This window comes from Maniola hyperantus, chromosome 10 (assembly GCF_902806685.2).
Source record: "Maniola hyperantus chromosome 10, iAphHyp1.2, whole genome shotgun sequence".
Classification (NCBI taxonomy): Eukaryota; Metazoa; Arthropoda; class Insecta; order Lepidoptera; family Nymphalidae; genus Maniola; species Maniola hyperantus.
In genome coordinates this window covers 6,285,145-6,312,028 of record NC_048545.1, presented here as the reverse complement: position 1 = coordinate 6,312,028, position 26,884 = coordinate 6,285,145, and the positions used below count along the sequence as shown (strand labels likewise).

The 26,884-nt window shown below is 35.0% G+C and overlaps 1 long non-coding RNA gene across 1 annotated transcript in view; it reads left to right on the top strand.

Moving 5' to 3' along the window:
• The window catches only part of LOC117985829 (uncharacterized), a 127,831-nt gene that overhangs the window by 7,126 nt on the left and 93,821 nt on the right, over positions 1–26,884 (top strand). The window contains exons 2-3 of the long non-coding RNA XR_011237261.1: positions 14,936–14,980; positions 21,527–21,617. This is a non-coding gene — a long non-coding RNA (uncharacterized lncRNA). The remainder of the gene's footprint in view (positions 1–14,935; positions 14,981–21,526; positions 21,618–26,884) is intronic.

The window sequence follows — 26,884 nt, the reverse complement described above, 5'->3', positions numbered from 1 at the left end:
CGTGGATATAGTAATGAAAATATATTTCTTAACTGTTTTGTTAAAAAAATTCAAGGTACCTACGTTCATTCTGTTTTGATCATACCTACTTACCTATACCTATTATTAAATCTTTTTATCATACGTGTATTGTTTTTGTCTATTTGGCTTGATTTGTGCAAATTTGCTTAAAAATAAATGAAGAAAAGTGTGACCAGTTGAATTTTTAAACAAAATGGCTGAATTGGGCAAAGCGGCCCGGGCAAAGCGGCCACCTGACTGCTTTGCCTGATATACGTAGATCTAATAAATTTAAAGAACGTAAAAATAATATGCTGCACACTACTCTAAGAAGACACATTTTTGCAGAATCTTCAAAATAGAAGCTCGGGAGATTTAATAAAGCTCTTTTTACTCCACAGAAAGAACTTTTGGAGTACCTACATTTTCCATAATTTATAAAATGGATACCATATTTTTTGTTTAATCAATAATGTTCTTTTATATTTCTGGGTATTTCTATTTCATCAGTAATATTAAATTAAACTTTAAATTAAATTTTTTTGTAAACTTACGAGAGCCACATAGTCACATTAGTGACTCAGCTCTTTAAAAGAGAATTTCAAAAAAAAAAAAAAAAAAACTTTGGGGCTGAGGGCCACTTGGGCAAAGCGGTAGTTTTACAAGTAGGCGTAATTTAGATATTTATATGCTTATATTTAAGTTTACAAGAATTAAAATTTCACATATCATAAATTGATTAAAATCTCTTCCCAGCAGTACCTAGGTATAAGATCCGTTTGGAAAATCAATCGCTTGATAGTGTTTTTTTAAACTCAAAGTTAAGGTGTCCACTTTGGGCACAGCTCCCCTAAAGGTTTCCTCTTTTCCTACATCGTTAAAGCATTTATTGTTTAAAACAAACATACCTACTTAATTCCCAAAATTTTTTGATGATGGGATCCCGAAGTCGCCCCTTATTAGGTAGATTATCACCGTCAGGTTTAATTAAATTGCTGGATTGGAATGCTATCTACTGGAAGAATACTAAGCAGCCATTCATCAACTGATAGACGTCCACTGCTGGGCATAGGTCTCTTGTAAGGGCTTCCACACGCCACGGTATTGTGCCACCTGTATCCAAGAGCCCCTGCGATTAGTTTGCTGTCATGCGCTGTCTACGAGGTCTTCCAACGCTGCGCTTTCCGGTGCGAGGTTGATATTCCAGCACCACGGGATCCCAAAGTCTATCGGTGTTTCGAACTATTTACTCGCCCATTGCCACTATAGGTACATCTTCGCAACCTGCTGAGCTGTGTCGGTTACTCTGGTTCCAGCCATTAGGTAGGACATCTTTAAAATAGCTCCAATGAGATTTCCTACTTGTATTTTCCTAGGTTTTATTTATTAAAACATTTGCTTATAAGAAAATATTATTTTGGATTTACCATACCTAATGATGCTTCTATCTCATCATCAGATCTTCATCATTATCATCCGATAGACGTCCACTGTTAGACCTAGGTCTAGGACTTCCACACGCCAAGCCACGGAATCCAGCGCGCTCCCTGAGACTTGCTTGATATCGTCTGTCCGCCTAGGGCCTAGTAGGGGTCTTCCAACGCTGCGCTTTTCGGTGCAAGTTCGCTCTTCTAGCACCTTGAGATCCTAACATCTAGATACCTACCTACCTATCGGTTTTTCGAACTATGATGACCTGCCGATTGGCACTTCAGCTTCGCTATGTTTCGAGTTTCTTAACGTGATCAAATCACAAATGAAGTGATCAGTAGGAGAACAAGCCCTGAACCCAGTCCAGAAACAGCCCCCGCGCTATCCCGCGACTTCACCTGGGTATAGACTACACAAATTTCAAATCCTTATTTTACCCCCTTAGGGGCTGAATTTTCAAAAAAAAAACTTAGTGGATGTCTACGTCATAATAGCTACCTGCATTCCAAATTTCAGACCGATCCGTCCAGTAGTTTGAGCTGTGCGTTGATAGATCAGTACCCGTAGTACAAGATTATACGTCTCACCAAACGAAACCAAATTCGAGAGTCGAAATATTTCCGCGTTACAGTAAAATGGACCTAAACAGCCTTGAATTGAAGTCAAATATTCAATGCTACTGATTTTAATTTCGCAATGTTTCCGCTTGGAGCGCTGGCTGTAGAAGTGTAGACAAACTTGAGCTTTAAAACAAGGCATTTAAGATCCAGTTTACTGTAACGCGGAAGTATTTCGACTCTCGAATTTGGTTTGGTTTGGTGAGACGTAAAATCTTGTACTACGGGTACAGTCAGTCAGTGAGTCAGCTTTTTTTTAAGTAAGTGTGTAGGTTATAACCAACAACTACCTATTTTTCTCAATCGTTGAACTTGTACTTAGTGCCCATAGTTCATAATATTAGAGCTAACTTTCAGCCTAATCTCTGTTTTGTCTTGTAGTGTGTCGCCCTAAAGTTGGCGCGAAAACAATTCACTAAACCGTAAAAGGAATAATAACACATTAAATTCTTGCACGAAATCAAAGGCCCTAAAGCATGAAGTTACAAGCCAATAAGATTCTTATGGGTTGGTAATAAGTTTTATAACACCGTAACAAAATTGGAAGGCTTTGGTAGTTTACTTCGAAGGGCAATCACTTAGTTCCAGCTGTTTTCGCTGCAATTGCTGGCAGCACTGAGTATCAAAATGAAAATGTTAGTTTTCTTTGGGGAATTCATTTTGATATTAGTGTTCAAAATAATTATTAAAATAATTTGTGTATGGATAATGTGAGGAGTTATAAAATAATAGATAATAATATTTTTCTGACCTTAAAAACTATCTTCCTACTTAATTAAAATAAATCTGCAATCAATTAAATAAAAATCATTTAAACAGCTTTTTATAATTTTCTTATTAAAAGAACTATTAATAATATTATGTTACACATTTACGTATATCAAATTTAAAAATTATAATGAATATATTTTGTAGCGCCATCTTGTATCGAATGGCAGAACTAGCAACTTTATCTACGCACACAAACCAACATCAGTGTACACACGCGTAAATTGTGCATCACACATGCATCACCAGGTAGATATAGGTGTAGACGTAGGTACCTAGGTATATTATGTATTGAATATAATATTTTATAGAAATAATTTTCAAAGGCAGAGTGGCAGAAAAGAAAGAAAGGTTTATTATCAGATTGTGCCACACTAAACTTACCTAAGAGTTCTTAACCTAAGAGTTAAGTAGTTATAAGTAGAATATAGGTAATATTTTATAGAAAGAATTTTCAAAGGCAGAGTGGCAGAAAAGAAAGTAAGGTTTATTTTCAGATTGTGCCACACTAAACTTACCTAAGAGTTCTTTTAACCTAAGAGTTGGTTGTCCCGGTGCTTCCTCCACCTTCTCAGTAGGTAGGTAGGTACCTTTCATCAAAATCGGTTTAACGGGTGGGCTGTGAAAAGCTAGCAGACAGAATATAGGCAGACAGACACACATTCGCATTTATAATATTAATAGGCATGGATTTAAGGTTGATTGATTTCTTTGAATGAAGTCCTTAAAAATTATACCTAGGTACATACCTATTGCTTACCTGACACTTTCCATATTGTCATCATCATCATCATCATGATGAACCCATTACCAGCCCACTACTGAGAACGGTTCTCCTCTTGAGTGAGAATGACTTAGGGCATAATCTGCCACGCTGTCCCAATGCGGATTGGTAGACTTCACACACCTTTGAGAACATGGAGAACTCTCAGCCATGCAGGTTTCCTCACGATGTTTTCCTTCACTGTTAAAACAAATGATATTTAATTGTTTTAAAGTTTCCATGTGCTTCAATCTACTTAGTAATTTATTTTTGAAATTCGTTTTTTGCCTCTACGGTCCGTGTTTTCAAGAAATCACAAAAGAGATGGTTATTTTTTTTAGCCGTTTTTTGCGCAATAAGTACAGATAATGACCACCGCATTATTTTCAAACTGTGGTCCGGTAAAAACTAGAGCAAAAACGGTTTTATAAAAACTTACTTTGAAAGGGTTGCGGTACAATACCAATACGGACGAATTTTTATAAGGTAATATAAATTTACAATGGCCATATGACATTGTACTAATAGTCTATAAAAATAACTGTACGCTTTTACGAGAAACGTTCGTTTAGTTGAGATTTTTGGCTTATGCCGTTAAGTCACATCCGTGTGTGAATTAAAAACAAACGAATTAAAATAATTAAATAATAAGTTATCTTTTGCTAAATCGCGTGTGAATTTAATACACCAGTGCAGAGTAGGTACCTACCTACCTACTCTGATTACTTTTGAAATGAAAATAAATCATTAAATTGTGATACTTATTACACATCTACCTATAATATTTTACATAATTTTACGCGAATAACCTAATTTACGAGTTTTAAATGCATAAATTCAACTCAATTTACCTATATATTTGTCAAAGTTAAATGTGTGAGTGATTAATGGTGCTAATTTACCTACTTCAAACTAAAGCTACAAGGTTTTAACTAACATCTCATTAATGAACAAGTGAAAAATGCCTCTATTTAGGTAGGTAGGTATCTAGTGTAATTACCTACTTACCTAATAGATAAAGGTGGAAATAAAAGGTGAGTAAATAAGACTACATATTATTTCCTTTTGATTTTCCGGGACAAAAAGAAGCCTATGTCCAACCCCGGAATGCAAGCTACCTCTGTACATATCTTTTGTCTTAATTGGTTAACTGGATGGACAGTGAAAAATTCGTAAGCTAGCAGATAGACAGACAGACAGACACACTTTCGTAATTATAATATTAGGACTTACTTAGTTAATAAAAAGTCCCTTCTAGTTACCTATTTGGGAACTAGTCCCAAAACGTTTATCTATTTATAGATGTCATACTCTAATAACAATTACGCAATGGCGTTAGATGCCAGTCACACGCGACGTCATTGAATTGAATAAATTCATTAGGAATGTTAAGAGCGACTATAGTGGCTTAAGTGGAAAGGTTCTGTAGTACTTAGGTATGTGTTATTTATATTTTTAGTTGCTTGTTGATGGGTATATAGGTAAAAGGTACCATTGAGTCACCGAGTTAGGATACTGAGTGGATTTTGTTGGATCACAATTCCCCGTAGGCAGGTACCTACTTTAACCCGACCTTTCGATCGAACCCCCGACATCCGATTAGGAGGCGGACGTTCTAACCACTAGGCTATCATTGCTTCTTTAATCTATCTTTCTTTACTCTTTAGGTAATTACTTATTGGTAAATTATTTTTTACAGATATCCTAGAGCTAACTACAACTTCTAATTATACCTAAGGATAAAATTTAAAAAATAATTTATTAACTACATAATTATTAGGTAGGCACCTACCTACTTAATTCATTTTATTATTTATATTTTTTATTATTTTACACGAACAACACGACCAAAATTCCAACCACAGGAAGACTAGCATTTATGTAGGTAGGTAGGTACCTAAGTACTTATGGATCCTATGAACCAAATAGGTGCCAAAAATAATTATAAATTTCAGCACGAATATTAGCCAACATTTATAGTATTACGAAACGGCATAACAATGTTATCTTTATTTATGAATCTCATTGTATGTATTACTATATGGCGAGGTGTTACGCCCATTCATTCAACTAAACAAAAAAGCCTGACACAAGTAGCCTAGCTAGATAGGTATATAGGTAGGTATATCATATACATAGGTACTTACATGTAGGTAGTCTCATAGTAGGTATCTAGATTCCAGTACATGTACCTAGGTTATTTTGTTGAGAATAATTTTAATACACATTCGGTAACCATTTATGCAATGGGTAATTAAATTATGATAAAAATGTTATTCGATATGATATTGATTATGGTAGAAATAATTACCTATAGGTAGGTACTACTTAACTATTAAATATTACCATTTTTAATGTAGGTGAGAAGGTAATACCTTCCTGTAGAAATAAGCATAGGAAATGTGAAAAAAATTTGGGACCTGTGTTCAATGATTTGGCCTTTTTGTACGTACCTACCTATAGGTGTGCAATGTGAATTCAGGAAAGTGAAAAATGGAAAATATTATTAATGTAGGTATGTTAAATATTATTATTACTTACTAAAACTCTCAAGCAAATATATTAAACTAAACATGTCAATACACATGGAACTGTACGAACATCAATAATACCTCAATATACCATGGTGGGCCTACATTTGCTAGCGACTAGCAAGTTTATGTAGAGAGGGCGGGCACCGTCGGACACGAAAGCTCGCGTGCCGACGCACACTTACACCACATTTCTCGTCGTTCCCGTAAAGTTTCCATCTAAAAAAATTCTAATTACAGCCTAGTAAGCCAGCAGGTACATATTGAATACAATCTGCTGTTAATTTGCACAAATGCCAGGAAAGTTTGCGCGTTAGCGTTAAATGATTGTAAGAAAGTGCTCATTTTTCTTTTGGTGGGCGGGAAGGAAAACTTTATACCTACCTATAAGATATGACTTCTGTTACTATACTTAATATTATTATAAGTTTACTAAGCTATATGTAGGTAAATGTAACTAAACATGTAAATAGTTTAATTAATAATTTAATTTTCATAATAATTATATCTACCTTCCTAAACTGTAATTTATTAAACTTTACCTAGTCATAGAAAAAGCCTAGAGGAATGAATTAGTTAATAATCTATATTTGTTACATTTTTGGAATTTTATTAAAATATATTAAAAATATAAATAAGTATAGTAAAATATGTTATGAAAACTCGATGAACCCGGAAAAGCAGGCATACAATTTTTCAATGAATCTACTATTTCATATTTTATTGTTAACCTGTCACAAAAATGATGAAATTAAACCACTGGGTGACGTTAATAGTACCTTTAAACCTGTTTTATTTGAAATGTTCCGAGCAACGATAGCGTGAAAAACACATGTAAAAGTCTACTAATGGTTCGTTCGTGGAAAACATACCTAATTATTGCTCAGTAGATATTTTTAGTAAATTAGTTGAAGGAAATGCTTTTCCTTTTGCTTTAAAATTAGGTATTAAACCACAGCAATAAATGAATAGGTACATGGTATGCCTAATATTTACAAAAAGTATAAGTAATGATTATTGTTATTGGTTTAAAAAATAACATCGAGCTCCAAAGAGGTACGGGTACCTACCTACGCAACATTAAATCTCTACCTACCTACGCAACATTAAATCTCTATCATTCGATATTAGGTACCTACTGTATGTTGAGGATAATACTTTTTAAATCCCAAAATAAGTACATATACCTACAAATAAAATGTCACCCAAAACGAACACTTCCAACAAAATGTACACTTAAGGAAAGAATTCGAATCGCTTAAGTCTCTTCAATTCGGGTAGAGGCACCTAACTGAGAGGTGACCTTTACATATTTTATCTAAAGTACGTTTAATCGCCGACCCACGACTGTAGAAAGGACTACAGTATTCTCGAGTTAGCCAGTGTATATTGACCCGTTCTTCCTTTTACGGTTTTAACAAAATTAAGCTGAGCGAGCAAAAGAAAATACTTCTCGGCGCTCTTTGTATATTGGACTCGGTGTAGCTACAACTTAGATACATTTTGAAGGTAGGACTTATCTCGAGTGGAAAATTAATGTTTTAATAAAAAAGACTCAAAATATTATTGACATTTCATATGTATGCTTAGTGTATAATTTATGCGTTTCACAACTAAGCAAGAACTAGGTATAAATTCATTTTAATAATTTAAATACCTAGCTGATACCTAGGTAATTATGTATGTAAGTATAAGTACCTAGCTATCTGAAAAAAATTCAAGTAAGATGTCTAAGTATAAAATCCATTGACAGCTCAATAGGTATTCAAAGTAAACTATCTACGTTTTATTATTTTAATGAGTTGGAAAATCGTTGGAATAAAATAACGTAAGTAAAAATTAAAACAAGTAGGTAAATAGATAAATATAGAGTTGATTCTTATCAACTCTATATTTATCTATTTAGGTACTTGTTTCTCTATATTCAACAGATCGACTAGATATCTATGAAAAAAAGTCAACGGTGACATAATCTTGATATATTTCGAAAAATCTTAATCTTATTAGGTACCTATGTATAAGTAGATGACCCCGCGACTTTTTCCGCATAGATTTTAATGTTTTAAAGCCCGTGAAAACTCTTTGATAATTCCGAGATAAAAAGAGCCTGTGTCCGGTTCTGGGATGCTAGCTATCTCTGTACCATATTTCGTTAAAATTGGTTTATTTTATATATCTACTTACTTACTATTTTTATTTTTAAATATGGTTCAAGGTATAGGTAGTTCCCGGCAGTTAAATAGTCGCGTCTGACCTTTGATGCGAGTGAGAGCTCGCGCAGGTATTGTTTCACGCGCTCGTGTACCTACCTACTGTGTACGAATGTAGCACTCACACTAATGCAGATGGCGAACACGGCGTGCGGCGCAGCGTGCGGGCTGGTGTGGAATGCTCGCGTTGGGCACCCCACGGATGCCTAAAAATGCTATGCATCTTGCGGTTCACTTCAAGAACGACTATTGACTTGGCGCGGACTACCTAAGTAGGTATAACTGACAAACAGACCGCTTTCGCATTTATAACATAATCTACTAGATTAGATATTACGGACAGAGGGTGTTTTCTAGGTAAATACGTTGGTATTTAGCAACATAAACCTGAAATTAGGTATTTAACTTCAAACTCTGTAGAAATATTTCCTTCCTGCATCTACCTTCTCGGCGGATAAACAATCTCATTTGCATTGACCCGGAAAATATTTGGTTTATTTAAAAAATCAACATTCGTGGCAGTAGTGTTTGTAAATTTTCCCTCTGACCTACTTGAAGTCAGAGCGTCCAGGGTGAGATGATATACCGCGCCCTCCTCTTGTTCTAGGAGGTAAATATGTTTTGGGGTGGATATAGATAATTTGGGGGGTCTTGTTATGCTGGTTAGATAGTACTACGGATCGATAGGACTCTGGCAGGTCGCCCGGCTCTGTTCCGCATTATTGTTATTGCAAACTGTCTGTAGCTACCTTCATCTTCTACGGCATTGGTTCTGAGCCTAGTAGTAATATCCTTAGATAAGATACGTGAGCGTATTGGGAATTTGTCGATCGGAAACCCACAAACATACGCTATGATTATATAATATTTTTACAAGAAAACGGATCAGACTTAAATATGTAATATATCTAATCTAGTAAAATATACTTATAATGTAATTGATCTGCTACGTCATGAACTTCGTTGTTGTAGGTAAGACATCGAAAGTATAGGACGCAATACAAAATATGGTTTATTATACTTACACAGATTTTTATTTGTTGGAGACGTGTTGGCCGTAGGTATCAGTCGATCACGCTGGTTAAGCAACGTTGATTCCAGTCGATAATAATTACTTAGGTAGATTGGAACTGACTGGTCTGAAATTGACCTGACGTTTTAAATGATAATTATCTAATAGCCAAATTCTATAATTTGATTGCCATATTATTTTTTATTTCATATAAACCCGTTGATATCTTGTATTTTTAATTGTATTTAATTTATTATTTTGTTTTAATTGTGACGATTGAGTCCTTTTATACTCCCATGGAACAAAGCGCTCTGAAGCAATAAATAATCTTGCCCTCTCGACTTTGGCCTTAATATGGTTCCACAAGATGAGTAGGTACCTAGGTACTTACCCACTCTTTTAAGGTCTGCCTTAATGTACCTTTTCTAGGTGTTGGTTAGTCGACAATATTGACAACCTTCGATAGGTTCCTAATTGTAAATTATTATGTGATAGTAGGTACAGTATTTTGTAATTTCTTCTCCGACTTTCAGTATCCAGTGAGATTCCGCAAAAACCTGGATCCCGCGGAGTAGGTATAACTCCTCAGTCCCACAATTATATGTTATTATAATTTTATTACTTGACTGCATTTTCTAATTGGTGTAGGGTAAGGTTGCCATCGTTGGACCGACGCTTTGATTGGACCATCGATGTTTCTCGGAATTGGAAGGACCTGTGCGTGAAAGAAAGAGATAAAACACTCTCTCTAGAACTCTTTTGATTACTCCACAACCGCCAGTGTACCAGCAACGTCCATTTGGAAGTGAAGTTTTTTGTGTGTCAGAGAGTGCAGTAAATTTTTTCATATGGTGGTTTGACGTGGCAAATAAGTACTTTATTCTTTAATGTGTCTCAATTTTACTACAGCTAGTGGCTTTCATATGAAACTGGCTTGCTTTTGGTATACGATTAGTAAGTTTTAGAATAACGTATAAGTGGTGAATGACATTTTACTAATGAAGTACCCAGTTGCTATCATTGGACCAGTCTTAGTTGCCATTATTGAACTGGTCCAATGATGGATCTGTACGGAAAACAAAATTTATTTTTTATTTTTAGGATGGCTGAAAATGATGAAAATGAGCCCAGTAAAAGCAAAAAGTTAAGGCTATACTATACCTGTAACGAAACAAGTATGGCGCTTGCTCTTGAAGCACTTAAGTCCAAAAAAAATTGGTCTCAATGGGGCAGCTAGATCTTACGGAGTTCTAAGAGCCACTCTTCTGCTTTTGTTATTTACGTGAAAAATTAAGCTTTGTAATGTCGCAATATTGTGATCTCAAGTTGTTTGATTATTTGAAGTAAATTAAAATTATAAAAATTAAGTACACAAAAAATTTCATTTCTTAAAAAAAAAAATTTTTTTTCGAGTTTCCATTATTGGACCAGTTGTATAAGTAGCCTGTGTTCCAATCGTGGAGTCTTTGGGGGTCCAATCAAGGTGCTGGTGGTCCAATCAAAGCAACTTTTTACCTGAGCTTTATTCGAGGTTTTCTCTACTATATGTTGTTTTTATGACATTTGAATAGTTTCGTGTTACAGTTAATCATATTTGCTAACTAATGACAAAATTTAATAGTTCTACAATAAAATATTTCCAAGTTATCGAAATGTAAAAAAATGTGGTCCAATAGTGGCCACCTTACCCTAGTTGATATACTGTAGGTACGTGGCAGAAAGTAATATATACATAGGTACATCGATCTTAAGAAGGAGATAGCAGATTTGTAGAGCACTGTCTCTGTCGTTGAGACCGACAAAACGTCATTTAGGTATGAGTGACAGAGTCAATGCTCTACGAAGCTGAAATGTCATCCTATAAAGGGCAATGTACATTACTTTCAGCCGCGTACTGTAGTTCGATTGCTTTTCCTAGGTAAGTAGGCACCTACTAAGAATTTCCTACACAATAGGTAAAGTAAAGTAAGTAAAGTAAAATATACTTTATTGTACACCAAAACAAAAACAATAGACATATAACAAATACTGCATGTACAATAGGCTATCTATGGGCTTTCTTTAATTTTTATAATATCCTCTACCCTAAGGTTGCCTGGAAGAGATCGCTATTTTAGCGATAAGGCCGCCTATTGTACATGCTGCTGTACAATAGGTAAGTACCTATTAGTTATGAGTAGGCAGGTAGGTACTACTTACTGCATGACATATCCATAAGTTTTAACCTCACAGACGATATCTCTTGCATCTTCATGGCCGGTGGATAACTCGGCGTTACGAACATGCTGATAATGTTATAGCACGTGTAGTCGGTTACTTTAGCTCCTTAACTTCTTTCTCTATTATAGAAAGATTGTTGCTCGCTGCAGACCCCACACGTTGCTAACTAAGTAATTGGAGAGTAAACTATGCAGTGTTTAGTAAGGAAGGAAACATTAATAACCATATGAACCTTGTAATATTCAATACAGATAGTAAACGATCAATTTAAATACATAATGTAGGTACCTATAGTTAAATACAATTCCATTTACATTTACCCAAGTAGCTATTTAATTATGTCCAAACATTTTGAAATATCTGCTTAATTTGGATACCCTTTTAAAATCTCACCTCATCGATAAAAGTAGATAGGTACCTTTATTACTTACGACCGATATTATGATAAGAATCGCTAAAATTACGAAATAAGCTTAATTTTAGTCATGAGTTTACGCAATATCCCTTTCGAGACCGAGCTTATTGGTTTTAACCTTATTAGGCACATAATATTTGATACCGCTAATACTTACGAACAAGTGCATAAAAAATCGCTCTCAAGTTTAAGCGCAGGCCACATTGGGAGCGAAGCGAATCGAAACTAAGTTCGTTTCGCATCGCTCATGTCACTACCGCGTCTTTTCATACTTCGGTTCACTCCGGGAACTACAGAGCTAAACTAAGTCAGCGTACTTCTTACTTAGTAGGCAAGCAAGCGAAATAAACTTAGTTTCGATTCGCTTCGCTCCCAATGTAACCTGCGGATATGATCAACCGCTCTTGGTTCATAATCGGACAAAATATTTCGGGCCGGTCGGTAATCTTGCGTTAGATAGGCTATTCGGGATCCAAGATTCGAAAATAGACTAACTATACTTAGCTCGAATATTTTCCATCCACGTTCACTCAATCGATAGGTTTATAGTAAGGCGGGAACTTCCATATTAGGAAAATAAATGCTTAAAAATCCGATACTTTTATTCTGCACTCTTCAAATGCTATTTTTGTTCTGTTTATCTATATTAGTAGTCATCCCCATCTGAGGAGCCAAGTGAGTAAAGTAGGTACCTACCTATCCCTACTTAAGGAAAAATGTTCGTCTGATTTGTAGAGTAGTTTGGAAATGTTAAAACGATCGTTTGTGTTGATTTTTTTATACTTACTTGAAACTCTTGTGTGTGTGTGTGTGTGTATGTGTGTTGAATCTAGATAGGTAGGTAGGTATATACCTACATATGTAAATAGTAACTGAATAAAACCGAGACAAAGCTATGTTATGATACCTAAGTAGGTATACCTAGACAAAGTCGTTAGTCTAGGTTACATATTATTAATTTATTTATAAGTATACAAATCACGTGAGTTATAGGTAAGTTATTTTGTTTCCTTCGACACATTTTTATTTTTAACGGTTTTTCAGAGTGGTTGTACCTATGTGAATTATTTAAGAGCTTAGTTTTTTTGGTAAGTATAGGTAAATACAGCTTCTTATCTCCAGAAATTGATATAAAATAGCAATCCATACGGAGTGTCTGTCAGTGTCTGCTAGCTATTCATGGCCCATCCGCTTAAAAAAATTTTTGAACCGGAAAATATATACTTACCTAAGACCAACCTAGATGGCGCCGAAGAGCTACGTATTTTGCTTGGAAAAATTGCCATCCACTTTTAATAGAAAAACAATAACTTTGAAACAATTGTCCGTAACGGTGGCGGTTTCAATTTGCTCCTCGCAATAAAATGCTGTGCATCTGGGCCTGGCGCCTTCGTGAATTGTAATTTTATCGTTGCGATGACATTCTCGCGCGATTCAATTAATTTTTATAACTTTAACTGGGCGACAGACTTATTTAGGTGTAGATATGTACTTATATAATAGTACTTTTTACATAATATGCTAATATGGTGTGCGACATAAAAATATTAAAGCTATTTTTTGTGCTGATTCGAAGCGCCCCAGCGAGCGAACCGGGAATTAAATGTCCTACATTGTACAGTAGCCTGCAAGAAATAGGTAAGTAGGTATTGTACATCGACCTTCAGAATGAGATTTCAGGATTGTAGAGTGTTGTCTCTGTCACTCATACCTATGTGACGTTTTGTTGTTCTCAACGACAGAGACAATGCTCTACAAAATCACTATCTCTTTCTAAAGATCGATGTACCTACAATATTTCCTGCCGGGTACTGTACCTACTCATGTTGTAGTTCAGAGTAGGTACGCTCGCAAGTCACATGACGCTCACTGCTGCTATCAGCGCCAAAATTGCCAATAGATATTCAAGCTGCTTCAAAATAGGTACGTCGTTAATCGCATATCTATCGTTCGTAAGTACCTCTTTTCAAGTTGTTTTAAAATAACACCATAAATTGAAATCGTTAAAATTTGAGATATCGAACTTGTTGCAAGTTCACAGTCGATATTTAGATTAAGTACAGCAAAGTTTAGTAAACCCAGATCCAGATATTATGTTAATCATATCGTAAGATAGACATGTTAGTCAAACTACCATACCTACATACTTAATCACGTTAATCAATTCAATTGAGGTCACGGACTGCAAAACTGCATCCGCTTTCTTGATTGGATGCAACGATTCAGTTGCGGACGTCTGCAAATTTCGACGTTGCGTCTCCCACTTTCACTGCCCACATTGTGACATGGGCCGGGCCGTATAGGCCATAGCAATGGATGAATAAAATATACATGGTGTAACCAGAACGCTAGCAAAAACGAAGACAGGTGGTAGAACTGATGATTACTGATAAGAAACGTGGAAAAAAAACTTGTATTTTTAAAAGTTCGTAATATATTAAAAATTAAACATCTGATTGACTCTAGAGGTTGAACGTTGCGTAGATAGTCTACTCAGAGTCAATGCCACGTAGTAGGTGGGGCATTAACCCCGAGTTTCGCACGCTATAAGTATGTAGGTAGGTAGATATAATATCTATATTACGGGTTTGAAAAATAAATCACTAAATCTACTTACAAGATAAGGCAAATGTTTAAATTGGCATTGGAATGTTTTTAGGTTAATAATAAAAGCGTTGTATTTGATTAGTAGGTACCTACCTAATAAAAAAACAACGCTTCATCTCAGTTCCTCTCCACTTCGTAGGCGCTTTAGTAGGTACATTCTTTAAAAAGTCACCTTCTATTTCAGGCTACGGCTCTTGTCACATTTTTCTTCTTTTTTATCTCATTCACATTGACGGGAGGTCAACATCCGATCAGATGAAGAACAAGATAAACATGCGATGAAAATAACCGAACCCACTTTCGACTCTATCGTTTCAGTATCAATTTCCAAATGCAAATTTAATTTATATTTTTGTTGCAGGTACATAGTGCATCGTGTGAATAAACTTTCGTAACGATTATGCAGGTTGGTCGGAGTTAAAACTTAATTCAACCATTTCTAAATTAAAATCTATCCCACTATAGCTTTATTAACACAAAAGTACGTTTAAAAGTTCGCGCGAGTTATCACGGTTTCATAATGGAGATCCCTTGGTCTCATTAAGCAGTCGGTGTTGTATAAAAAGCGACTTTATATAAGAAGTTAATTCGGCATCACACCTGTCACGGTCGTAACTTTCCCTCTGAATAGCTTTACAATGAAGCCTGACCCCAGCTCTGTTATTTTGCCCTTAACTTATCCATCTTAGCGGCGAGCTCAAAGTAAAATATAAAGAATTTAAAATCTTAATAACGCCCGCGTTTGACAGCTCAATCTATGTAATATCTATAGCGATTGGTTCGATAATTATCGACGCATCATTTTGATACAAGGTGTATAGGAAAATATTTTTTGTTATAAGAGGTAAGTATTAAGAGTTTAATCGTAGATCAAAGTTTTGTGTCTTATTTAATATCTTTGAGCCCGTGTTAATCCAAATCTAACATTTTTACAAAAATCTTGAAATAACATAATTTTTAGATTAATTGGAAAATATTTAAATGAGAATCAATCTAAGTAAGTACTTTGTATGGAAAGCACTGTGGGGAGCGCTAAGCAAACTTCTCTTAACTGGAAAACTCAAAGTTAACTGGAAAACATCCTTCAAAAACGAAGGATAGAGTCTACCTATGAAGTTTTATAAGTGCAAGTAGGTAGGTACTATACAAATATAAAACTTAATTAGGAATTCAAAGTATTACAATTCATCCTTCGTTCGTGAAGATATTAAATAAATAAAAAATATTTATAATATAATAACTAATATTTATTTCATTAATACGTCTGTACTAAAATAATTAAACTTATCCGTAGGTTTCTTTGTGCGGTAGTTTTCTTTTCTAAAATACAATTTATATTCCGTTAAGAAATCTTATATCCTGCCTACAAGCAGCCGACACTGTAAAATATTTCTCCACGGTCATAACCCAGACTTCCAAGAAAAACAAGGCGAAAATACAGTAGAAGTTCGCAGGGAATATTATTTTATTCGCTGAAATTGACTTAAATGGTAGCTAAACGTAAAAGTATGATGGTAGACCAGGGCTAAGTAAAGCGTAGTGAGATGCAAGCGAATTTACTCTGAAAGTTTCGCCTCAGAATGATCCAATTCCATTTCGGTAAGAGACTAATAATACTTTTTTTTCGTCTTTTTACTTCTTACTTCCACCCTTTACTGTTATATACGTAAAAGGAAAGGCATAGAGCTGCCCAAGTGCTGCGTTTATAAGTAACCATTACCGTTATCATTTTTGTAAGCGTGGATTTATGTGTTTAAATTTTCTGTACTTTTGCTGAGATAATTGTAAGTGATGTCCGTTTCAAAAATGCAAGCTAAGTATCTCATTATTAAACTAATCAAATGATTTAATTAATTAAATGTTACGATTAAGAAGTTGAAGCAAAAAATAACATAGGTACAAAGAGACTAATAAATTTTCAAGTAGCAATGATTTCTTACTTACTTTTAAATTAGTAAGCTATCTACTTACTGTTTTGTTACTAGTTTTGTTAACTAGTTACTTAGGTACCTATTGTAAAATTAAGAGAATAATGATTGAATGTATAGTAAAAGTATGAAGAAATTGTAACATTTCAATTCCTAATAAAAATTTCTATTTGAATACTTACTTACATTTACAAAACTTTTTAGGTAGACTCCATCGTAAAATGTATCTTATTTATGTATTCTTGAATATATTTCAATGCAAATTAATTCACTTTAACTCGACTCTATTCATCCCCTGTGCCAGTAAAGAAATTGCGAGCGGACAGCGGAGCCGGTCAATTATTTAGATTGGCGGCGGCGACGCACTGCCCCTTCTTTTTACAGAGTAATACCTATAGGTACTTACCTACCTACTGCGTATTCACACAAAGTATGTTCTTAATCAATTTCTTGAAAAGCATACATTGTAATACGGTTATTTAAAATACAAATTATTGAACATAAAGCTCGTAACAATATCTTAATGTACATATTTATTTAATTACTTGACTTGGTTGCCGTAGCTTTATTAAATAGACCAAAGCTTCTTTAAAGACCAGGACGCGTTTGGAACCCTAGTTTAGTTTAAGCTTTAGTTTAAAGTTTACAAATTAGTTATCACCTACCTACGTCAATTTATTTATCGAATTCAACAATCATTGGCAATGAAAGAAAATTTACAGTGGTATTTAACCATTTTAATAATAGGTATTTTGACTTTCGTTATGGTTTTTAGACTGAAATATTTCAGGTATTTTTTTATTCAATCAAAACTAATTTCTGAAATTTAAGTTTACATTCCTTGTAACTTACCTATTACTAGTTGTACACTAATAATTGTAGTTGACTGTTGAGACTTGGAAGTTGTAATTTAGTATTAAGGCTGAATCTCATGATTAGGCACCTACTACTATCTCCACGTACCTATAAGCAGGTAAGGTATATTCTGTATGTGTAGGCTTATATCTAGACCTCTGATATAAATTTTCTCCCAGCGTAATGCAGTGGAGCTTACGTAAAAGTTCCACGTATGAAAAGGTTAAACGGCGTTGGTGTAATTCATAAGAAAAGCGGGTGACTTTAATAAATAATTTTCTTAAAATACCTATTTACTGTTTCTTGATTAATATTTTTGTCGGCAGTTTTTTATGTTAAACCATGAATGGACAACAATTATTAAACAATATTAACATTATTATTTTGATCAAATCTTAAATTGGCGTGGCATGGCGTGCGCTTACCGTTGGCAAATAAAGCTTATTTGAGACCGTTAAAATGTCTCGGCTCTGCTACAATCTGCGTTGCACCTAAAAAACAGATGTGTTGGAAATCCTTAAATTGATACTATTTAGTGATGATAATTTACTAAAATGACAACTGCCGTACAATGAAAAATCAACAAATATAGCGATATAAAACTGTATCAGTCGCCAATCGCGGTAGGTACCTACCTACTATTAATTATTCTAAATTGAGATTAATAATAATGATGACATTGTGTTAGCCAGTTACACATTTGATTATTGAGGAGATCCCAAAAATCGAGATAATTCAACTCATCAGTTGTTGTTTTATAAAATATAAAAATATTAATAGTTGTTAATGTAATAGTTGTTATTAAAATACAAAATGGTTGAAATTTACTTGCAAAATGGAAATAAACACAATGATTAGTGATTTTTAAAAGAGATAGGTCAGTCAGTTGATATTTCTAATCGCTCATCACGTAAACCACACACCAGGCGTCCATGCCAATAGTTATAAGTCAGCCCGCGTTTGCTCAGCGTATATCATTGGCTGTCGACGCCTGCAAGCTCTCTTGCCTTATTTGATATCAGGTGTATGAGTGCTATATTAAATAAAGAAGAAAAGTTAATACTTTTCTGCGCCAAACTTTTCTGCGCCAACTCTGTCTGTTTTATATCTTACCTACTTACTTATGGATACCTACCTTTGTACACAGGTATATTTTAGTAGCTGTGTCGGTACTTTTGGTATAACAAAAGTGTTTTGCAAGTTCAAAATATACCTACTTATCAAGATTTTTTTATAAAGGGTCATGTTGAAACGTCTTTGCTATCGGTGGGACATAAGCGGACTGTTTCTTTACTTTAGTTGATAACTTTTAACTTAGGTACATACTTACCTACGTGACATGAAATAAAGTTAGACAAATTGTTGTAAATGAAGACATAAAATGAGGACAGACAATGGAAGTAAAACTAGCGAGTGGCGACTAAACTCCAAGCTTTAGTCCTATTTTTCAACGGAGTCATAATCTAAACATAAAATGTTTTCCCACGTCAATAGCAATCTCATGAATCATTTAAAGGGAGTTACATTGATTATATAAATCCAGATCTACTTGTTATGAACGTATTAGTACATCTACTCGGACCTGGTGAGATAGCAAATGGTTATTTACGATTGTAGAGCAGCAAAGAGCTTTTTAAAATAGTCATTCTTATTCGTCCGTTTGACAGTTGTGTCTATTTATATTATTGAGACTACTTTGAGTTGAGGTAGCGGTCGTCTGACCGGATCGTGTAGCTTGTTCCCGCATATATGAATAACTTAATACGTTTTAATTTTCACGGTGGATGCGAACATTATTGACTCTTGATCTAAAAGAACTATGATTCGCTAAGTGCGTATAATTAATTACTTATTATATTTAATGGATTATGGATTTATCATCATAATTAATAAAATAAACTGTATTATTATCTTCTGAAAAGGTAAGTGTCTCCTACCATAAAATATTAGATTGGATTTCAGAAACATTAAATGGTCTCTTTATGTACTAAGTCAGTCCTAGTATTCAAATCGACTTACCTATACTATATTTTTCTTAGATGCCCATACGATAAATAAGAATTTCGGTAACCTTCAAATTGACATACCTACTAGACATAATAATATTAAGGTGAACTTTCGAGTCAATGCGTCCGTGGTGTCAATGACGCTGCGACAGAGCGACAGATTAATGTACCTACTTACTACACAATATATGTAGGGAATGATGAGGGAATGTCATTCGAGCGCAGCGACACTGGTACGCCATCTATTGCCTGCATTTGCATAGTAGGTACGGTACACCTACATTTAAATCCGGTCTGCCGCAGCGGCACTGACGCCACAGATGCTTGACTCGAAGACCATCACCTTTATTGAAAATATACTAATGCCTATCTACACTGCAAACCAAAATGAACTTTACACAAACATCGACGCCAACCTCGCTGCCAAAAATAAACCAGAGAACACCCGTGGGGGTCCCATTTCTTAAAATTCATTTGTGGAGGCAGCTTTACATTTGCATCGAAACTGCGGTTCAAAGCTGATTATGCAAAAGTAATGTCACCACCAAAAGAGAGCTTCCAATTTGCAGTTCACTTTGCATTATAATGCCGTTCAGTGTAATGAGATGTGGCTAATGTTTTGGAATTCAAGAGGATGCACTAATATTTTTTTATGTTTTTGACATTGTTTAGCTGTAAAATAATTTAATATTCAAGCATGTACCTATAGGTGTGTACCTATATGTTACATACTGATAAATGATACTTAGGTATTAGTCTATTGGAGATTAAACGAACATTCAATTTAGGTGCCTGAAGTGTAGTTCTATCCGAATCTTAAATATTTAAAAGGAAAATCTAACTGACTAACTGACTAACTGATCTATCAACGCACATCGTAAACGAATAGACGAATCGGTCTGAAATTTGGCATGCAGATAGCTATTATGACGTAGACGTCCGCTAAAAAAGGATTTTTGAAAATACCTACCACCCCTAAGGGGCTAAAATAGGGGGTTGAAATTTGTGTAGCCCACGCGGACGACGTCGCGGGAATAAGGTAGTTAGATATAGGTATTATAACGAAGAGATTAGGTAGGTAGGTGAAAATGGATAATTCTTTAGACGATGAAATTATACATTTTAAATTATCCTCTGTTCGGGTAGACGGGACTATAAACTCGACGATAGGATATTGTCTTTTTTGAAATTCCTACTTTCCTCCTTCTAATACATTTTCAGACGTCATGCCTCGCTAATTAGAATAAATTAGCTTCCCTGTATCGATCTACGTGATGAAACTTTTAAAGCTAGTCGTTGATACGGAATTGACTGTCAGCCAAATTAGATTTCTGCTGTTTTAGTGCTTTATTTTTTTTACCAAATATCTGAAAATAAAGAATCAATTATTACACTAGTAATTCTAACTTTAATTTTATGTATAATAGCTTATTCCCACGACTTCATCCGCGTGGTCTATACAAATTTCAAAGCCCTGTTTTACCCCCATAGGGGTTGAATTTTCAAAAATCCTTTCTTAGCGGATTTTACGTTATACTTACTTAATAGCTCTCTACATGCCAAATTTCAGCCCGATCAGTCCAGAAGTTTGAGGTGTGCGTTGATAGATCAGTCAGTCAGTCAGTCAGTTTTCCTTTTATATACCTATAGATACTTAATAACTTAGTTTTATTTGTTTGTTTTGAACATAATGCATTTGTTAGTGGGTAGTACCTACCTATTTAATTATGCCAACCACTTACCAACTTTTAGATCGAAAGCGCTACGCGCAAAAGATAGAGCTAAGAGGTATTATAATGTTCAAGTAAAACACGATTGACAACCTATCTAAGCAGTTTTGTGAGAGTTTTAATTCATAGCTTTGTGTATATTTATAAAACAATTTAGATTTCTACTCATTAGGTCAGTATGTGGGAATTCAATCGAAACGTTCTGATAGACAGAATTAGTAGATATATTTTTGTCAATCGTCAATGATGTATCTGTAGCTCACTTTTAGTTTTTAGTTTTCGACTTTATAGTTTAAAAAAGTAAGTTAGGTTAGGGCTCTATTACTTATTCCAAATATCGTCCACCTTTACGAAATTGTACCCCAGGAAAGGAATTTTCGTCCGACCAACCTGCACGGCCGTAGTAAACCTCGAGTGCAGTGCATTTTTAAAGGGAACGCCCCGAGACCGTTGTCCGAGCATTTCATTATTTTAAATAATTCAGTGGTGTGCAGTGTGAGGCCGAGCTATACCGATTCAGTGTGGTGAGTTTTTGCATTTATTCTTGTTTAATCTCTCACTTACTAATATAATTAAAAAGCTAAGCACTTTTATATTGTTACACTTGAATTTAAACTATGCCGCGATTTCTTAACTCTGGATTTAGGTTTTTAAAAATCTCGAGGAAACTTCGATTCGAAAAGTAACTACAAAATTTAGTCAAGGGTACAAAATTTAGTCAAAATCGGCTAGACAACGGGCCGTGAAAAGGTAACGTAAAGACAAGACCGACAGACACACTTGCGTATTTCTAATGTTATAGTATGGATATGTGCTTATCAATTTGGTTCTGTAGTATTGACACTCAACAGGTACCAATAACATATCTGATAGTGCATTTCTGCTAAAGTTATAGACAGGTACATTACCTATACCTAGTAGTTACCTACCTGTAGGTATAAATTAAAATTTTATCTATTCATAGATAAGTAGCACCGAAGAGTAAACCAAATAGTCTCTGATAGGTGAGTAGGTAGATAAACTTAGGATAATGCAACTAGAAACACCTATCCATAAATTAGTAGAAATCCCCGTTTGAACAATTCTACGTTTTTAGTATTCCAATAAACAAGGCCTTCCATGAAAATAGACCTACAAAATAATTGCCCAAAACGTTGTCTCATCATAACCATCAAAATTAATCGTCGGCTCATAAACGAAATTAAAGTTATACTTACCCTCAATATTAACAAAACAAGTTAGGGGACTCATTGTCTCATTAGTTCTCATCACAGCTTTTACGAAACTCGTTCCCAGGATAATTTGCGTCCTTGGTCCAGCATTACATAAGCATAACGCAGGCCCTGGGACGACGGAGGCCTGACATAACCTTATATTAAGCTCTCCCAAGCCTCCGTATTGTACAATTATTCCCAAAGTGGAACCCTTCGCTGCCTTCAATTACCTTCCATTCAGTTTGCGCCCGAAGAAATAAAATAAAATTGACGTTCAAAATAAAACATCCGAAGATTCAAATTACCATGTTTTGTTTTAAGACTGTATACTGAATGTGCACCTGAACAAAGCAATTGGAGTTTATTTTCTAATATTATCCAATCAATTTGTATAGGTAGGTTGGCACAGATAGATGCATTAATGTTTTGTTTTACTGACCTACTGTCAGGTATAATTAATGAGGAAGTACTCATATTATAAATGCGTGAGTTTATTTATGGGCTTGTTGGTTTGTTCTTCGATCACGCCGCAACGGAGCCACAGGTCTACGTATTGTTTTACATGGACATAACTAGCGCCCTCGAGAACGACATAGGTTATTTTTTATCACGGAAAACAAAAGTTTTTCCACGTGGTTTTTAACAACTAAAATTCATGCTAACGCGGGTATCAGCTTGTTTCTAAATAGGTAAATACAGGGTGTAATTTAAAAGCTAGCAAGGACGAGGACAGGTGATAGTAACGATGATTATCTACTGATAAGAAAAAAAAACCTGTATTTTTTATAGTTCGCAATGTATTGTAAATAAAACATCTGACTAATGCTAAAGGTCAACGAACGTTGCGTAGGCGAGGCATTGACCTCAATTTGGGTGCTATCCACTGCTGGTTTAAAAAATACTAAACCACTAAAACTCGATACCAGTGTACGGCAAATGTTAATTAGTATATAGGATTGTATTTAAGTAGTATAATAATAGTGCTAAGTTTTCGCTAGCCTTCTAATTACAACCTGTATTTTTAAATAGCTTTTGGTCTTACCTTTAGTATCAGTTGCGGCTTAACGTCGATACACGGTTCGTACTTATACACTAGGTAGTTACTTGGGTAGGTAATGAGTGCTTCTGTTTTCAAGATACTTAATTAATATTCAGAGCGTGTGCTTAAGTAAATGTAATAATAGTACCTAATGATTACTAACTGAGCGCAGCCGCTCTGAAATCCCACGATGTCTTGATTAAATTGTAAATATTAAAATTCTTCGTTTCAAATTGTAACTTATAATTGAGCAACATAGTGACACAAAGTAAGTAGTGTACAGTCATGCAAAGAAGTTACGCACCGTATCTGACTGCACAGTGCACACAATATATTTTTAAAGTATACCTACCGTACTTATTTTAATTATGGTTAGGTAGGTAGGTACTTACTGAAATTATTTTCATTTATTAGGTAGGTACTAAGTATATGATGCCCGCCACTTTGTTCACGTGGATTTAGGTTTTAAAAACCCTTGGGAACTCTTTGATTTTCCGCGATAAAAGTAGCCTAGTAAGTATGTCCTTTCCTGGGATTCAAGCTATCTCTGCACTAAATTTCGTCTAAATCGGTTTAACGGATGGGCCGTGAAAAGCTAGTAGACAGACAGACAGACACACTTTCGCATTTATAATACCTATTAGTATGGATTATAGGTATCTATCCTTTTGACTATTACATAGATAGGTATATAACAATAATAAATACCTAGTGGCTATCATCATGGTGAATTATCATCATCATCATGATCAATCCATCGCCACCCCAGCTCAATATTGAGCACGAGTCTCCTCTTAGAATGAGAAGGATTTAGGCCCTATCCTGCCACGCTGACCTAGGGTGGATTGGACTTCACACACCTCTGAGAGAGTTATGAATTTATGTACCTACTTAGGTTTCTTCACGATGTTTTCCTTCACCATCAAAGCAAGTGATATTTAGTTGTTTAGAAAACGCACTTAACTCCAAAAGTTAAAGGAATCGAACCCACGACCTCCCGAATAAGAGGCCGACGTCTTAACTACTAGGCTATCACTGATTCATAGGTAGGTAGGTAGGTACATACACTAGGTATACGATTACATATAGTGTTTGTTACATTCATTTTATTACTAAAATAAGTACTTACCTACCTAGGTATTACTTCCCGACTCTCACAAGAAAGTTAAGTAATTTAGGTAAGATTCAACTGATGGATACTAAGCCTTCATTTCCATGTGTTCAGAAATAACAAAAGGGTTTGTGTAGATGCATTAAACCCGTCCGTACGTCACAAGTTTTTCCTGATAATCTTCACGAAACGTTAAATTTATTTCGGCCCCGAAGCGTTGTGTTAAAAGCTGCCTTAATCCTTTCGGAGCGAAGTTAACCTAATATCATAAAGATGGAATAAACCAACTTGTACTCCAAGAGAAGTCAAATATTATCCTTTGAACAGATTACAGAGTTATTAAATTTTCGTTCACGATCCACAAGTGCGCTGAGTTCACATTTTGGTTGAAAGATTTACTGCCCAATATTATCAATAGAACCTTCAGAATTGAGATAGGTAAGTACCTACATATTCACGGATATTTTAATCCAATCTAATATAAAGCAATCCCTTTTTGTATATTTTGAAAATATTGTAATAAGAAGGTAGGCAATAAAGCAAATATAGGATGTCGACTTCAGATAATTTATTTTAGGGTTCCTTAGGTACCTTAAAAGGAAACAAGTTGAAGTTTTTTTTAATTTCTTGTGATCTTTTAATCACTATGTGACTATGTCAGACCCATACCTAATAACCTAATTAAATTTCTCTCTATCTTAACTTGTTATAAAGTAATTAGGTAGGTAAACCTAGGTATCTATTGAATTATTTCAAAAAATTATAAGTAGCTAGTGTCACTCAGGATGATGTACTTAAGTATTTCTAAGAAAATAAGTACATAGGTACTTATATCTACCACATATAATATCCATATCTGTTCAGGCATATAGGTAGGTAGATGTTATGGTGGAATAAAGAAACTCACATAGTTTAAGTATTTACCTACCTACATGAACCCTGAATTCCTTTTTTTTGGGCGGTTGGGTATAATGGAACTCTTAAATTAAGGATTATACTTATCACATAAAAAAAATATTGTAATATTGTATAAACTTACATGCAGTTATCTATCTAAATATATAAAAGGAAAAAGCTGACTGACTGACTGATTGATCTATCAACGCACAGCTCAAAATACTATAGGTACGGATTTGGGCTAAAATTTAGTATGCAGATAGCTATTATAACGTAGCTAGACATCCGCTAAGAAAGAATTTTTAAAAATTAAATCCCTAAGGGGGTGAAATAGGGGATTCAAAATAGATTTGAAATTTGTGTAGTCCACGTGGATGAAGTCACGGGTTTAAAGCTAGTAAGATATAAGTACTTAGTTAAACACGTTGTTAATCCTTCTAAGATACGGAACCCTCGGTGCGCGAGATCGACTCGCACTTGACTGGTTTTTCTGATTTAATAGCTTTGAAAGTTAAGAAACAATGTAGCTGGGTATCCTTTACCTATTAGGTAGTCCTATGATTATTAGGACTCTCCGACTTTACAGTCTAGAATCTAGATGGACTCTACAAGTTAAGTACCTAACCTAGGTAACTACACTTTAGTTGTGGTAACATTAAATCCAACAAAAGGTTTTAGCAAAACGTCGTTGCACAAAAAAGGTGGACTTATTTATAATCCCGCTGGTGAACATAAAAGGATTGGGCACAAAATGGTTGGAATGCAGACAAGGCAGAAATGAAAGAAAAAGGGCAGATCAGCTGTGAAGCGAGAGTCGGCCATTTTGAAAGCGGGCCGGGCAGGGGCGGCGCATGCCTGCTCCGCTTGATTTATGTCGTTAACGCTTGTCATGCATTCTGATGGTCAATCTTGAACGGATCAGCGTTTATCGAGATTATTTTTGAAAGTTTATTTTTCGAAAAAGTTGGCAGTTAGTGGGGACAGCCTACAAGAGTGAATACTTAGGTGTACTTATTTAAAACGATGAAATAGATAAAATTTAGGGTTTCGTACCCGAAGGGTGCCAACGGGATATTACTAAGATCCCGCTGTCCGTCCGTCTGTCCGTCCATATGTGTGTCAGAGGGTTGTACCTACCTCGTGTACCATAATAATAGGTAGAGACCTGAAATTTTCACAGAATGTGTATTTCTATTGCCGCTATAACAGCATACCTACCTAACTATACCTACCTACCTACTAAAACTACCTACCCACAGGATTTTTAAAAAGCTACTTCCACGTGTCGTGGGCATTAGATATTTATTTGACACAGAGGTAAGTAGCTTGCATCCAGTTGGTAGCTATACGGATGCAGATTGCTTTTTATCCTGGAAAATCAAAAGCGCAGGTGCAGAAGTTGAGGGCCTGATCTAATAGGTACCTACCTACTACCTACATATATCTACTAACTTTATAAATGCACATGGTAATGTTATCATTAATTAAATACATAATATTATGAATACAGATGAAGGAAATACCACTTGG